This window comes from Montipora capricornis, chromosome 1, assembly GCF_036669925.1.
Source record: "Montipora capricornis isolate CH-2021 chromosome 1, ASM3666992v2, whole genome shotgun sequence".
Classification (NCBI taxonomy): domain Eukaryota; kingdom Metazoa; phylum Cnidaria; class Anthozoa; order Scleractinia; family Acroporidae; genus Montipora; species Montipora capricornis.
The window spans coordinates 36,529,552-36,545,912 of NC_090883.1; the positions used below are offsets into that span (position 1 = coordinate 36,529,552).

At 36.9% G+C, this 16,361-nt stretch overlaps 1 protein-coding gene across 7 annotated transcripts in view; it reads left to right on the plus strand.

The window, feature by feature from the left end:
• The first annotated feature begins 5,084 nt into the window (after positions 1 to 5,084).
• LOC138040901 (uncharacterized) overlaps positions 5,085 to 16,361 on the plus strand; it is a 23,282-nt gene continuing 12,005 nt past the window's right edge. Inside the window, exons 1-4 of one of the 7 annotated variants that reach the window (XM_068886652.1) lie at positions 5,085 to 5,152; positions 5,257 to 5,325; positions 5,912 to 5,979; positions 16,112 to 16,185. The gene's annotated coding sequence lies outside the window, so the exon portion shown is untranslated. Of the gene's footprint in view, positions 5,153 to 5,256; positions 5,326 to 5,911; positions 5,980 to 11,056; positions 11,104 to 12,169; positions 12,258 to 16,111; positions 16,186 to 16,361 lie in introns of those variants that run through there. The other 6 variants (XM_068886627.1, XM_068886660.1, XM_068886644.1 and 3 more) reach the window with 6 other exon arrangements.

A 16,361-nucleotide genomic window follows, 5' to 3' on the forward strand; every position in this document is an offset into this window, starting at 1 on the left:
AGCTTGACGTTTGCCGTTGACCGCCAACGCGATTCTACATATCTCTTTTGCGCATGCGTTCGCTGAAAACAAAAGCAATAGGCAGAGTTTTAAGTCTATTAGGCTTACGTTTTCTATTCGATTCCAAACTCTATTCTTAAAACGTGACCTTCTGTAAATCTGAGTGAAGGGGTAGTTTCTAAAGAAACTGTGGTGCTGCGTCGGTGGGGAAGTAGTATACAAAAATTTGGTTTATCAACGGAGTTGATAATGTAAATTGACCACCGAACAGAGATTCTAAAAGCTGACGTTTCGAGCGTTAGCCCTTCGTCAGAGCGAATCCAATCTGCCTAGTTTGATTAATTGAAATACAATAAAGGATTGATCGATCAGTTGATTAATTTGTTTGCCCGCAGGCGCGAGCTTCAGGAGTGAGTGCTGATTGAGTCTTGTGAGCTGAAGAAACAAGGGCTGACCATTGGACAAGGTTTCCTACATTTTCAGGACAAACACAAGTGAACTTTGCGAAACTTGTATTTATTCTTAACTGTGTTAGACTGGCAGAGCTGTACAATTTTTCTCGATTTGTAGTTGATGAGCATGAATTTTCAAACTTGCTTCTCATGACCTTTTGAGTAACTATAGGAGACTTTTAGCAGACGAAAGGTGCAACAGCACACACAACGTTGCTCGCATTGAGTATGTTACAGTGTTTTTTACGATATAGGTTGCTGTCGATTGGCGACGAAAGTCAATATATTTACGATTAGAACTGTGGATAAATGTTTTTTTTTTTTATCAGTCAGGGTCTTTTTTTGGTGCTTTGAGTAAATAAAGTTGTACTTTAAAATGTACGTTTCATCCTAAGATCTATTGCTATCTAATTCTTGTATGTGAAGTTTTGCTGTTGGAAACTTTGCAAGTGTTTTAAATGCGCGCGCGTTTTATTCGAATGTGTAACCGGCCGGGTATGAAGTTACATTTATCTACATGTTTTAAAGATGTTAAGTTGAACACGGTTTTAAAGTGTTTTCTTGTTAACTCATGAATACTGAGTTTTGTCGACTACAAATTTAGCACAAATCAAACAATGAATTAAAACTTACCTGAATCTCATGTAACAGCCAGTTCTATATTTTTCTGTGACTTATTTTCATTTTGTTAAGCCCAGGTTAATTAAACATGTCTTGTTGGTGTTAATGGCGTATTAGTTTGAAATCTGTGACTTCGTTTTTTTCCTGTTCTTTATTTTTTTGTCCCTATTTTTTCCTAAGGCGTGTCTCCAGCTCACGTCGTTTGGTTGTTTTTCATGTCACGCTTACGCGAAATAGATATAACTGTGAGAGTGGCATAATCTACTATGTTTATATAAAGGAAAGTTATATGTATTTCGCGTAAGCGTAAAATGAAAGAATAACCCGTCGGTTCTACCTGTCCTGTGCTCACGGACCTGTTTAACACTTCCTTCTCGAGAGCATGTTTTCCAAAGGACAAGAAGAAGTGGTTGCGCATCCAAAGGAGGGAGACCATGAGGTTCTTAGTAATAAACGCCTCATCTCTCTGTCGCCTGTGATGTCTAAGGAACAATTGGCGTATGAACAGTTTGTGGAGTTTCTAACAACCAACAACATGCTCTCAAGTCATCAGGGCCCGGTTGTTTCAAAGCCGATTAACTTAATCCAGGATTAGCGTGAACTTTGGTTTCAATTTTTTCAACTTTTTGGTGACTTCCTCCAATTTAAAGTTTTGCCAAATATCAGTGTTGAACAGCATTTGGGAGTAGAGAAATAAACTCCTGGGTAAATTTTTAATCTGGGATTAGCATTAATCGGTTTTTGAACAACCGGGCCCAGAGCGGTAATTGGACAAGCCGTTCAACTCAAGGCAATTGATGAGGGAAATGTGACCGCTGTGCTGATGTTGGACCTTATAGCAAGGGCTTTGACAGTATTGATCATCAGATACTGTTTTCGAAACTACGGAACCTCAATGTATCGGATTCAACTTTGACTTGTTTTCAAAGTTACTTGTCTGGCAAAACTCAACGCGTGCAAATCTATAGCTCCCTTTCGAGTTCTCTTACGGTTAGCCGTGGTGTACCACAGGGGTCAATACTTGGGCCCTTGCTTTCCAACCTGTACATCAATGACTTACCTTCAGTCTGCCACATTTGTAGCGTCGAATCTTATGTAGCCGATTCAAAGCTTTACATCTCACTTTGTAAAGAGGATGTTCATAGACGACTTGAAGACCTTCGACAGGATTTGAATCGAGTTGCTTCCTGGTGCTGCGAAAACTGACTCCTGCGCCTGGCTCCAAAAAAATGCTGGCGCAAACATCTATCCCGCCTTTAACATTTTAAGGAAATGAACTGCCTGTTGTTGACTCAGTGAAAGACCTTGGTGTGGTAGTAGATAAGCATCTATCCTTTAATCAGCACAGCAGCACTTTGGCAAGTGAACTGATACAGATAGGCAAACTAGCAATAATCAGCAATCTATTCTTTTGATTGTTATAAACTCTCGTTTCTACTAAGTTATTTTATTGTTCACCCTTATGGTCAGGTACTAGTAAATCTAACATTTCTAAACTTCAACATGTTCAGAACTTTGCAACCCGTTTGTTATCCGGGAAGAAGAACAATAAACACAACACCTACTCTCAAAGAGTTGAAGCTGCTTTCAGTACAAGAGGCTTTTAGATTTCGAGAGGCCGTTCAGATATTCGAATCTATGAATATTCAGGTACATACAGTAGCTATTTGGTAAATATGTTTGACTTTCAGAAGAGGTCCCATGTTCATAGCTATAACAATAAGGACACAAACGATCATAATATTCCTAAGTGCCGCACAGCGCTTGCCCAAAAGTCGTTCCAGTATCGCGGCGCAGACAAGTGGAATTCGTTGCCACGAGAGTTGCGCAATCTCTATAGTTTGAGTGATTTTAAACGTAGTCTGAGGAGTCATCTCAGTAGTTACTGATTAGTTAATTAATCATTTCATATATTATGGACAGGTTTGTTACCTCAATAGAGTATTATTTATTCTAAGGTATTGCAGACTAGTACGATTAGTTTAACATTGAAAATTAGGTCGGAAGATTCCCGTACGGGAGCCCTAATAGAGTTATTTGTATATCCTGTGTGACCTACAATAGGTTGTTTGTTTTAGTCCAAGTTAAAGTGATTTTATGTATTCCCCTGACAGCCTCAATTAGCTCTGCGGTTTACGGACAGAGGAGGACATCGTAATTGATTGCGTTCTTTATAATTAATTGTAATTGAAACTATAGTATAATGATTGTAATTGTAATAAAAGTCAAGTTAAGATGCTGATCATCGCAGTTATTAATTAACGTTACTTGAACAGTAACGAAAGGAAAGTCTGAATTTTTCAGGCTTTTCTTCCGTTACTGCTCAAGTAACGTTAACTAAATAACTGCGATGATCAGCATCTTAACTTGATTCATCTCTCCGCAGTTCAAATAGGTATGGCTTTCATATATATTAACTAACGTCATATTTGTAATACTAAAAAAGGTCTCGGTAAAGATAATATACAATACATTGAAGTGACACTCTGATGATAGTTCCCTATTTGATCTTGCGAGTAATCATATCCTTATCTAAGAGATTAAGTGATCCGCAGTCAGGTGTACAAGTATTAGGAGGACTCGTACTGATGACTCATTAAATCACTTATTATCTATAGGGATGATATTCGTATTTACAAACATTGCTTTTGTTATTCAAATGTGCCAACCACATGGACAAAAGACCCTTCGTTTCGACAGTGAATCAGGCTCTTGGTTTGCACATTAATGACCGAATAGGTGACGTCAACAACATCTTCGCTGTTTGATTGACAGACGAGCAAAAAGTTGAAATCGTAAATTGCAAGGCGATACGACAAATATGCGGCCATATCCTAGCCTAGCTGGAGGTTGATGAATCATTTTTTTCTCAATTGACTGAGCCGAGCTAATTTATGCACCAAAGGACTCCAAATAGACTAGTACTAGCTATCGCTAAGTGCCAACGAGACGGTCAATATGTAATACGTAGTTTGCAGATTTGTATCACAGTGCTATTTTTGAAACCCAATAGTAGTTGAAATTTTTATTTCAAAGTACAGCACTCAACTTACCTAAGTTAACAATAGCAATGTTTCTCGTGACTTTACCCATTGTTATCGTTGAAACAATGACTTCTTTTGTTCCGTGGTTGGCAAATTTGAATATCAAAAGAAATAATAATAATAATACGCACCTCTCTCTGTGCAGGGGTGCAGGGCTGGCGACTGCTGGTGGTGAGAGCACTCGCCTCCTACCAATATGGCCTGCGTTCGGTTCCCAGAATCGGTGTCATGAGTGTGTTGAGTTTGTCGGTTCTCTACTCTGCTCCGAGACTTTTTTTCTCCGGGTATCTGGTTTTCTCTTTTCCTCAAAAACCAAAAGTTTGATTTTGCAGATTGTGTTTATTTGTTGATTTCAGTTTAAAGTGTTCCCAATTAGTGCTTTATCTAAGTGTCTTGTCTTCTAAGACAAGACACTTAAATAAAGTTCCTTTCCTTTTCCTTTCCCTAATTAGTATACTGAATATGCTTGAGACTTACTTAAACTAAGACTAACTAAGTGCTAAGGGTCGTCTCAAACTTTTTCTTCAACGATTTACTGCTAATAAATACATGCGTGAATCAAGGCCAGAGAAAAGTTTATCTATTCTTTGATGCATCGTCGTTCTTTTGCGTACGAGGTGATTTTTTAAATTTAGTATGAAAGATTTTTAGATCGATATTGTTGGACGACACATAGTAGGGATGGCCTCTGAGTTTTGGAAGACACAACTTGAAGCCGGGAGTGAGCCCAGCTGGGGCCCGTTTCACGAAAGTCCCGAAAACTTTTCGGGTCCGAAAAGCCATTTGTGAAACTGTCAACCGCTTGTTTGGAAAAGCCGATATTTTGACATTTTTTCAAGGTAACAAAAAGCAAAATGGCTGTGAAGTTTGACGACTTAAGTCCCCTCCATTCTTAAGATGCAGAGGGAATTGTGACACCCGTAAATTAATGTCCCGTAAAGTTTCGGGACCTTCTAGAAACGGGCCCCGGGATCTCTCGTGTAGGACTGTGGAAAATATTCTGAGACATTTTGCTGAACTGTTTGTGACGATAAGGTTTGTAGCGAATTGATTTGTCACATTCTTCCCCTCAAAGTTTACTAAGTTGGTTCTGGGAACTTAAGTACTTATCGTTAACGTTAATACTCTTTCTCTACCAGTTGTATCTCGTGGAACTGTGCGATGGTGTGATGATTCGTATATATTGGAGCTTGGACTTCATTTAACAGGTAACTAAGTTAAGCAATCGAGTCTGTGCGGTGATTTAAATCTGGTTCTCTCAGCAAAGAAACATGCAAAAGCAATCGTCACCTCGGCTTGAAGACAATCAAAGTTATGATTTTCCGTATGTACAAACGATCTTCCACCTTGTAACGTCTATAATTCTAAGGTGAGGTTTTTGCTCAGGAAACCCGTCATGCATGTATTAATTGCTTCTCGCACTGAAGATTGTAATTATGTTAGAAAAAGAGTTGAATCGTGATGTTTTTGAAATACTTGGCTGATAGCTAGTAAATAAAGTCAATTAGCCTTAATGGAGTGATATTTGCAAATCAATTCAAATGACTTTTCTTTTCCTTAATGGAATCCAAACTTTAGGGAGTGCCATGAAGTGTCACCCACCTAATTGTAATTGTTGAGCTTTTCTATATACTTGCGTACATTGCTCTGGCATTTTTGTGTATGATATTCTCTATACGAAGTACAGTACTTCGGTAACCGTATTTGTGAGATAATATGAGATTCTAAGTTTAAATGAAGATTAGGTCATGGCATTGATCAATCCGGCAACTTTGTTTCTGATTTCTCTTTCAGCAGCATTGTAGCAAGCTTTGAAACAGAAAGCCAAAGTTTTACGATTTGCTTATAATGTTTTGTTAGAGGTAAGCAATAAGGTTAAGCGACGAGGCAAACGTCACACAGCCCAGACTTGCATTTTGTGTTGCAAACAAAGAGGGAATATTCTCTGTATTTAATAAGATATTCCATAAATCGTCAACAAGGCAGCATAAATTAGATAATCCATTGACAGCAAACACAGGAATTCAATCTAGTGAATCATAGACGATGATTCATGTGATGATGTATTTGTCCTATTTGAATCATATTATGGTTTGATCAGCACCCAAGACATCATACTACGATTATTTCTGTTCATTTAATCATCACCACGATCCTAAGAGGTCTCTTGAAATCATATCTGGGATCATGATTATGATATATAGTGATAATAATCATAACTATGATTTCAACTGGGAAAGTAAGATCATGTCTGGAATCATAACCATGATTGCCAACGAGTCAGGCCTTCTGAAGACAGAAGGCCTGGCGAGGCGGCAGCTTATAGAGCCGCGAGAAGATTTTTAGGCGGACGAAATCTCAGAAGCGCTTCAAATTTAATTGTAATGTAGACCAAAGCGATCAAATATTGACCGTAGCTATAACCAATGAGAGTGCCGCACGAGTACGCCGCGTGATGTTTGCAGCCGCCAGATCACGCAAGCTTGGCTCGTTGGCACTTTAGCGACAGCTATAACTAGTTTAAAGTGGTAGGAATCATAGCTATGATTTCATTGGTCTTCTGAAATCATGTCTGGAATCATAACCATGATTTAAAGTGGTAGGAATCATAGCTATGATTTCATTGGTCTTCTGAAATCATGTCTGGAATCATAACCATGATTTCTAGTAGTAAGAATCATAGCTATGATTTCAATTTGTCTTTTGAAATCATGTCTGGAATCAGAACTGTGATTTATATGGGTAAGAGTCATAGCTATGATGTGAACCGGGAAACGGAAGTCATGTCGCAAATCGTAACCATGATTTATAGGTGTCTAACTGTGATAAGAATCATAGCTGTGGTTCAAGAGCCAAATGGTTTGAAGCTCTATTAGCACTTTAATCGAGGTTAAGTACTAGTGCAACGTTGGTATTTTAAGCCAGAGATTATAAGCACTATTTGAACTTGAAACAAACCGATTCAGTCCTGCATAAGTGAGGTTTGCTTGTGGTGTAGTACCAATGGACACTATAATTCTTAAAACAAAGTCTATTCTCCCAAGCAAAAGAAAATGCAAGAATTCAATAATGACAATGCTCTACTGGCAAACACTGAATATTTATTTTGTGTAACTATACAATGACAAACGTTTAAAAATTATGGTAATTTCAGCTCTAATCAATACTATTCAGCTAGTGATGATGCAACATGTACATATTTGTCATGTGAGTTCTCTAACTAAAGATAATTTCATCATCAAATACTACATGTACACTAGCACAATAATTTATCTTACTGCTGCAGCAACAAAACTGCTTTGTTACATGGTTCTGAATAAAACTTTCAAAGGCCCATTATCCCCATCAAAGCTTTGCAGTCATCGTTTTTTCATTCAAAATGATGATTAAAACAAACAATAATTATGAAATGCTGACCAAAAAACTTTTTTGGGGGGAATAGAGAGAAAAAGTTCAGATGAAATAGGAATTGTTTCATAAAATTCTCTCACATACACCCATCTGGGATGATACTGGGCCTTTCAAATTTCTGCCACCACTCCTCACTGGTGAAAGAAGGATTACTTCCAAACAAATAAATGAACAGAAATACAGCCGAACATGAAGTTGTTACAGCACCAAAATAATAAGCAATGCCATACATGTACGATCTGAAAGGAAACAGGTTTAAACTCTATCAAGTGTATATATTTCAGTGAGACAGGAATTATTGTGAATGCATTGTCCATTCACATAAATTCCACAATAAACCTCTTAAGGACGTTCGCACGAAAAATTTCTAACATTGATTTTTTTCTGAAAATTTTACCATTGAAAGATGATGAGTTAGTGATGTAAGAAATGTAAAAAAATGGGCGGGTCACTGACTTCGTTTTGGAGAGAACATGCTCAGAAGAACACCCTAAATCTGAAAAAATCCGGCTTCTTTAGCGAATAAGGCCACAGTGTCTGTAAGCCCAAAAATATTGCAATTACATCTTTGAAGTGAAATGTTCTCTACCAAACTTTGTTTAAGTGGACCCATCAAGTGAATTTAGTTAACTGTTGAGGTTCCTTAAAGAATAAGTTTGCATTTAGCGACCATAGTTTCATGCGCCTTGCAGCCGCAAGATGGCAGGATTCCATGTCCCGAGGACAGAAATCTTGAAATTTTTTTAACTTCCCACATTAATTTTTTGTTCATTTTTGGACAATATGAAGATAATTGTAAATAAAATCTGTTCCTGAAAAGAAAAGTAGGGGTCACCGAACATCCAAGATGGTTAAATCAAAGCAAAGCTATAGCAATGGCCATCTGCCCTATCATTGTTCATTTTAGTACTTAGCGCGCACCCTTGATGCATGACGTGGCATGTGAATTTGCGTGTGCTGTAAGGATGCGCAGTAGCAATGGGCGTGAACGTCGTTAAGGATTGATTATACGCTCAATTGTACATGCAATTTGAATAAAATGTAGTTCTGTCCTATTAGACGACAGGTGCCAGTTGAGTGAATAGCACTATCCACTGGATAACTGAATATTATTGGATTTAGTAGTGTTTATCCACTGGATAGTGATTTTGAACAACTGAGGCCAGAAATCTAGATGATGTCATCTTTTCAGACTTTTGTTTCTAATAATAATAACGGTAATAATCGCCTTTGTACAAGTATCTTGGTTGGTTCTCACTTATGTATATATATTTATTATATAGATATTGATGAAATACCAGGATTTCTCCTTTTACTAAAAAATCATATCTTCACCGCGCACAGTGAACATATCATTTTTATCTTTCACATGTGAGGATACAGGTGTTGTCATGGTGACCAACACGATTACCCAATAAAATGCAAGCTTTCCCTTCATTTTAAGATACTTTTGTGCTTTAATATAATTTTTCTCTACTACATTAACATTTTTATTGCAAAATTTGACATTATCATGATTTGTTTTTCATAACTTTCATATCTTGTTTCATGTTACACAACATGCATGTTTTAGCAGTTGGTGACCACTTTTTCATCATTTCGAAAATGAATAAAACAAGTTGTTTTAAATCTAGACATTTCATCAATATCTGTATAATAAACAGAACATTGCATGGCCGCTTGTGCTGAAAGTATCTCTCACTCGTTCGCTTCGCTCACTCGTGAGAGATACTTGCAACACTCGAAGATAAAATTCGTTTCCCCGCGTGGCCATGTAATATCCTCTATATATATATAGATCGGTTTAGAAAGTGCTAATGAAAATGTGTCTTTTAAATTTTAGAGTTGAAGTTACTCTTTATAGTGAGTAATGTTATGAGACACAAAATTACACCCTTCATGCCCTCGTCATGTTTCTTTCGACTATGAAACAAACATCTAGCTTTGTGAGCAAGAAAGGGCAGAGTCTCAAGTTGCTGCATTACCTCACTGGAGCTCAATGACATTTTAAGAAAAAATTGACCTTACCCTACAAGAGTAAAGAAAAATTGATGCCATGGTTCAGAGACATGTGGGACCAATAATTATGATTATTGAGATGTCATCATTTTTAGTGAAAAAAGCTGAATGCATGTCTCTAAAATGAGAGAACAAAAAATTAATTTCAAAAAGGGAAATGTCTTTGTTAATTCTTATCTTGAAAGGAGCTTCCTAAATGACTTCATTGGGTAATGACTAATCCATGGACAATTTGTTCGAATGGGTGTCTATTAAACAAAGAGATCTGAAGTACTATTAAGATATGGGTAATAAAGGTTCAACTACTTTCTTTGAGGTACTACTCAATGAAATCTTATGCAAACCTCTGTCAGGGTTTAAGTCATAATGCCAAAGACTCATCAAAATCTGAAAGATCATACATGTTGTTCATTGAAATTCAAAAGGTGCACTTCAAAGGAGTTTTTAATTTTGCAAACATACACATTCAAAGCAATTTTCAGACTACAGCAGCAAAAAATTAATATGCTTATGAGAAATGATTTTTTAAAAGAAAAGGGATGGTACTTAATACTCTATGCCACATTTTTTCTTCTAGAGACATTCAAATTCCTCAGTTGGAATGCGTGACTTAAGTACCCAGACCAGTTACAGAAATCATAAAAACTACACAGTTTTACTGTGTACAAAAGTAAGTCCCGTGACAATAGATTGTACAACTGACACACCAAGTTCAAGTAAATTTTGTGCTGTCATCACTGACAATATAAAATGTTGAATAATTTATTATCTCTGGATCTAGGAAAGACCTTGAATATTGCAAAACTTGGAAAACCACCAATACTTAAAATATTTATGGACAAGTGTATACCACACAAGTCAAGTGAAAAAGAATCAAATAGAAATTCATGCTAAGATTCCTTTCAATGGACACATGTATGAGCTTTGTTGACAAAAAAAAAACTTTCAATCAGTCACACCAAAGGCAAAGACATTATTAACCCATTGACTCCCACGGGTTCCCCATCAACGAGTAAAATCGTCTGGCTTTAGACAGAGTAAAATACTAAGTCTGGCCGGTTTGGATGTTGATGGGTTAATGGAGACATAGTTTTTCAGTGAGTGATTAACCCATTGACTCCCAAGGGTTCCCCATTGACGAGTAAAATCGTCTGGCGTTAGACAGAGTAAAATGCTCTGGCGTTAGACAGAGCAAAATACTAAGTCTGGCTGGTTTCGGCCGGTTTGGATGTCGATGGGTTAAACGATTAATTTTGGCTGGAAAGTGGTGATTCTGGGACAAACACTTTGTCTGGAGGGGAGGGCACCACTGGAATCTGTGGATTAGCTTGGTTGGATTCAGTCAGCTTCAGCAAATCTCTGACCTGAAGGTGACTGCCACCAGGCCTCTCAACAGCTTCCAGCAGCAACCTCGCTTTTGCTCGACGGGCACTTGCCACCTTTCTTGCGTTTTTCAAAAATAATTTCCTTCTGCAAAGGAGGTCCCTTTCTTTCCTCTGAGAATTCTAGTGGCAGTTCAGATGAAAGTGTTTTCATTGACGAAGGTGCTGCAAGTGGTATGTTTAAAATGCTCTATTAATAATCTTGCATTGATATGGACTGAAACTGGAGTTAGATTACATTATTATATACAAGTTAACTGTGATAGTTTACTGATGAGAATAAATTGAACGTCTTTAGTGATAACTAAATACAATTACATGCTAGTGTGATCTACGCCATCTTTATCAACATGGGTTGGCTCTACATGTAATTATACTGCAAAGCTATATTTTCACCCCAGTAGTAGTGTAGCAGCTGATCCAAAGATTACTCGCCATTGGTTTGCAACCCTTGCACGAAACAATGACATATCATTCTTTCTATTGTTTTAGCTATTGTTTGGGGTAAGGGTTGCAAACCAATGGCGAGTAATCTTTGGATCGGCTGCTACATCACTGATATTTTCTCAAGGAATGACCTATTGACCCATGGCCCTTGAGGGTTCAGAATTGCAGGGAACTGGAAATAGTGGATAATAATGGTTGAAAAAGCAAATTTATCCAAAATAATTTGGCCCAACTTCATAACAGTGGGGACTATAAATGAATAAAGTACAAAACAGCAGAGTTTGACTGTAATGTCGTTGTTAAAGGGGGGATATTCTCCACTTAAAGTACAAGGAAGACCCACTTCAAGGGTGCTTACACTGTTTCTATGGTTATTAAAGTACCAGCATTTTGCTTCATTGTTTGAAGCTACATTTTGTGATGAGATTGGTTGATGTATAAAATACAAATTCAAGTGTTTTTTTTTTGGGGGGGGGGGGGAGGGGGTTATTGAGTACATGTACATATTTTGAAGTAATGACAAGTGATGAAATGGCATACATGTATTGCTTACTATGGGATATCATAAGGCAGATGAATTGTAAACATATAATTTAACATGTGTACAACATGTGCATTGTGATTCGCTTAAATTCTTGCATTGTTTTTCTTGTTTATTAAGAACTGTCATACCCAATAGAGTGCACATGGCGTTCCTTGACTCCTGATATTATGCTTCACCTTTGAAGTGCATTTGGTTGTCTTTCCTGTGATTATTTTCAGTGCATAATACAATCTCTTGAATGTTTGACAGTATGCCTTGTCAGTGAAGTGGTTAAGGTAATCAAGGTGATATCCTGGTAGTGTGGTTACTCTGTTCAAAGGAATTAAGTACTGTACATGTAAGTTAAGTTCTAAACTTCTAGTATCATTTTACTTAAGTATTTATTTTTCTTAGGTCAATTAGGTTCTTTTGTGAATTTTCATGACTACATTTCATATGCTGTGCTTGAGCACAATTTTATTTCAGTCATTCATAAAATCCAAATGTATGCACTCTTGTATTTCAATTAAGTTACATATATGCAGGATTCATCCACAGTATGTTGTCACATATACCGGTAAATTATGAAAGAAATTTTTCTTGTCACCTATCAATTATTTTTTGGACTTATTTTGAATTTTTAAGGTGAGCATTCATGTTGGGAAAGATTTTATTGAATTTTCAAGCATTATAAAAATTAACAGTTACTGTACATGACTTAGCAATGTGATTGGTCTGATCTTTCACATGGAATTGGATGGCCTTTAGGTGAATTGCTAAGAGTGTTTAGGTATATAATGCCTGTTTAAATGTTCCAAATTGCAATGACCATTGTGAGGCCAATACTTGCATTATTAGTTGTTGTCTGGGTACTCTCAGATTGACACAGACTTTGCCTTAAGTTGGCTACGTGGCATATGATGATGATGATGATGATGATGATAAATAATGATGATGATGATGATAATAATAATAAGAAAAACATTATTATTATTATTATTATTATTATTATTATTATTATTAACATTATTATCACTATTAGTATTATTGGTAAACTTTAAAACAGCAGCTGCTGTATCTGTTTTACTCCAAAAAAGGGTAAGATCATGTTTCACTTGGCACTACTTAACAATTAGAGCCGTATCCCGCAAGGGCTACGGGTCAAGGAATGACCTATTGACCCATGGCCCTTGAGGACGAAGGGTCTAATTGTTTTAGTATCACCCAACTAGTTGGACAGAAAGGCAATAAAAATAATAAAGTTAGCAAATCCAAATTAAAGACACATTTATTTGGGAATAAAACGAAAGAAAGTGTCACGCTTTTCGCTAATCAAAGACTATTAATAATAGTCCTCTAGTAGCTTAGCCAATCAAAATGCAGGATTTGCATTAGTCCACTAGTTGGGTGATACTAATAATGTTTGACATTACATTACCACTTAAGTGATAGCTGCTTTGCATTGAGGTCAGAAGTGTATAATTTCTATTCATTTGAAAATTGTGTTACTTGTTCATTAGAAATCAACAAGGATAAATAACAAGAATATTTTTTTCATATTGCTGGTTTTCACTCACGTGATCAACAGCCATGTTTTTCAACGAAAACAAAAGGAAGCGTTTGCATAATAATAGAGTTAAATTCCCGGAGGATTTGGTCGAGGCACCAACATGGCCGCCTTTTCTTTGTTTAGGGGCACCAACATGGCGGTCGTGACGTCATGTGAAAACCAAGAATTTGCGAACTGTGAATTAAAAGTAGAAAATTAAGATTAATTGTATGAAAGCTACATTCGAGAACAAGGCCTTTGAATAATATTATTATTATTATTCAACGGTCCATTACAACTATGAGTTGGACAATCTACATGGTAGCATGTTTGTTTGAATCATATTAAATTGGTCTTTAGGAATAGCAGGTTGCATTACGGACTTGAAATATACCTATTACATCTTGGTGCTTTCAACTTTCTGAAACAATTGGGCCTTTTATACGGGAGAAAATAAGCCGTGGCATACTCTGGTCGCGGCTTACATAAGACGCGAACAACCCGTATAAATGGTACAAAATATACGTTCACGGCTTTCTCAAGCCGCGGCTTATCCTGGCCGGGGAGTTTATACTCGTATAAATAGTTCCTTTCGCGTATTATGTACGCCGCGGCTTATTTTTTCTCGTATAAACGGCCCTAATATGTCACTTAATTTAGAGCTCAATGTGGGATTCCACTATTGTTGGTTTTCACTCACGTGATCAACAGCCATGTTTTTCGACGAAACAAAAGAAAACCTTTGCATAATAATAGAGTTAAATTCCCGGAGGATTTGGTCGGGGCTCCAACATGGCCGCCGTTTCTTTGTTTAGGGGCTCCAACATGACGTCCATGACCTCATGTGAAAACCGAGAATACTTTAGAATTCTTTACATAGAGCAAGGGAGCAAGTTGTACCTGTGTTTAAAGCAGGGCTTTTAAAAATGACTAAATCATATGAATTAAGGGACTGTGTTTATAATAGTGAGGTACATATTCATCATAGTAAGAATATAGCTTGGTCACTGACGTACAAAAAATCATTAATACTTGACACCAAGTTTTGTTCTGCAGATTTGGTTGCACTAAAACGTGACAACATCTCGTTATTTCATTTGCTTTCATCAGTTTAAGTCAAATCAATTTCAGTGTTACCGGTACCTTTTGTGATAAGTAGAGGAAAAAGTAGAGCAAACTTTGTCTGCCCTAAGGCAAGACACCATGCAGTGCCTAATAAGTTTGTATGGCATTTGTGATATGGTTAAGTACTCCTCAAAAGTTTTTGAGTTGATCAAATATTGCATTAGCAAAGTACATGTAAACAGCCTTCTAGTGCAATTATAGGCCCATTTTTTGGAAGTTAAGGGAACATTGTTCTTGGTGTGAAGGTCTAACATGTTTAGCAGCTTTAGTATTCTTAGTAGCAATGTTCGGTATATATAGCTATTGGTAGTGGTTGCTAATGGCTGCTAGTGGCAGATCCAACACTAGAGTACTGGATTCCTGTATTGTAAGAAATATTTTACTTTATGATGTACTTGAGGAATTGATCTTGTTCAAGTTCCAGAAATGCCTTCAGAAAAAAACGATATGCAGTAATAGAATTATGCCCCCGGTTTGCATGTAACAATGTCAGAAAAATTAATTGATAAATAAATTACAAATTTTTTCATGTACTTGCAATCCACCTGTCTTTAACAAGTTGGTTTTTTAAATAGCCGGTCTCTCTAAAACATCCTGGGATGCATTCCCACAGAAAAAAAGCAGTTATCCCATTCACTGCATCATAGTTGCGATTCCAATAAAGATGTTTGCTACACACAGCACATCATATTTATGATTCCAATAATGATTTTTGCTGCACACAACACATCACAGTTATGATTCCATACACATATTACATCATATTTATGATTCCAGTGAGGATGTTTCCAACACACATTTCACCATGGTTATGATTCCAAAAATGGTGTCATTAACACAAACCACATCATGGCTATGATTCCAAACATAATGAAATGTCACGCAACACATCGTTGTGATGATGTGGTTATGATCAGCGTATACAGTTTGCATCATATTATGATTCTATAAATAGTCCAACATACACACACAACATCAGGGTTGTGATTCCACTGATGATTGTATGTGATCAATTTACATGATGACTATGATTGTGTAATGATTCTCTGTGTCATGTTTACACCATGATGATGATTCATATGGGACGATTGCATCATCATATAAATCATCACCTATGATTCATTAGATTGAATTCCTGTGAAAAGCGTCCCCAATCGGGGAGTAAAATTGTTTGGCGCGAGCCATAGTAAAATTTAAAATCTATACATCTCGCTCTCAACGAACTCGTTGAATACGCGGCCATAGACAACCTTCCAGAGTTTGGTGTTGTGTCTCGCATGGCGGCCCCGTTAAATGATTAAACTCAAGTTATATTTCATAAGTTTCGAATAGTTTCTACTCAAAGCTTCAGCAACGATCTTTGGATTAGTGTTTTTATAAACGGTTATTTTATACATGTGTTCGAAATATGAGATCTTTCAAAACAGTTTTGGATGAAATTTCTACACTGAGTTTTACTGCCTCCATGCTTGACTTCCTTGGACCTCGAAACTATGTTCAGACTGCTTGAAACTTAACAAGACGTTATTAACCTATAGCATTTGCCTATAGAAGTTGTGGATCCGAAGTTGTAAGACAGGAAGACAAGCACAGGAGTGTCGTTTAAGGAAAGGTAATATTATTCAAGTTATTGGAACTGAATTTCGAAATCCTACTTAGTTAAATATTCAAAGGACTACGAGGCAGAATAACTCCTGTCAATGACAAAGACACCACTGAACTGGCGCTAATGTGAACAATGCTGTTTATATACAGCCCCGGGATACAGACTACCTATTTTTTTCTGAA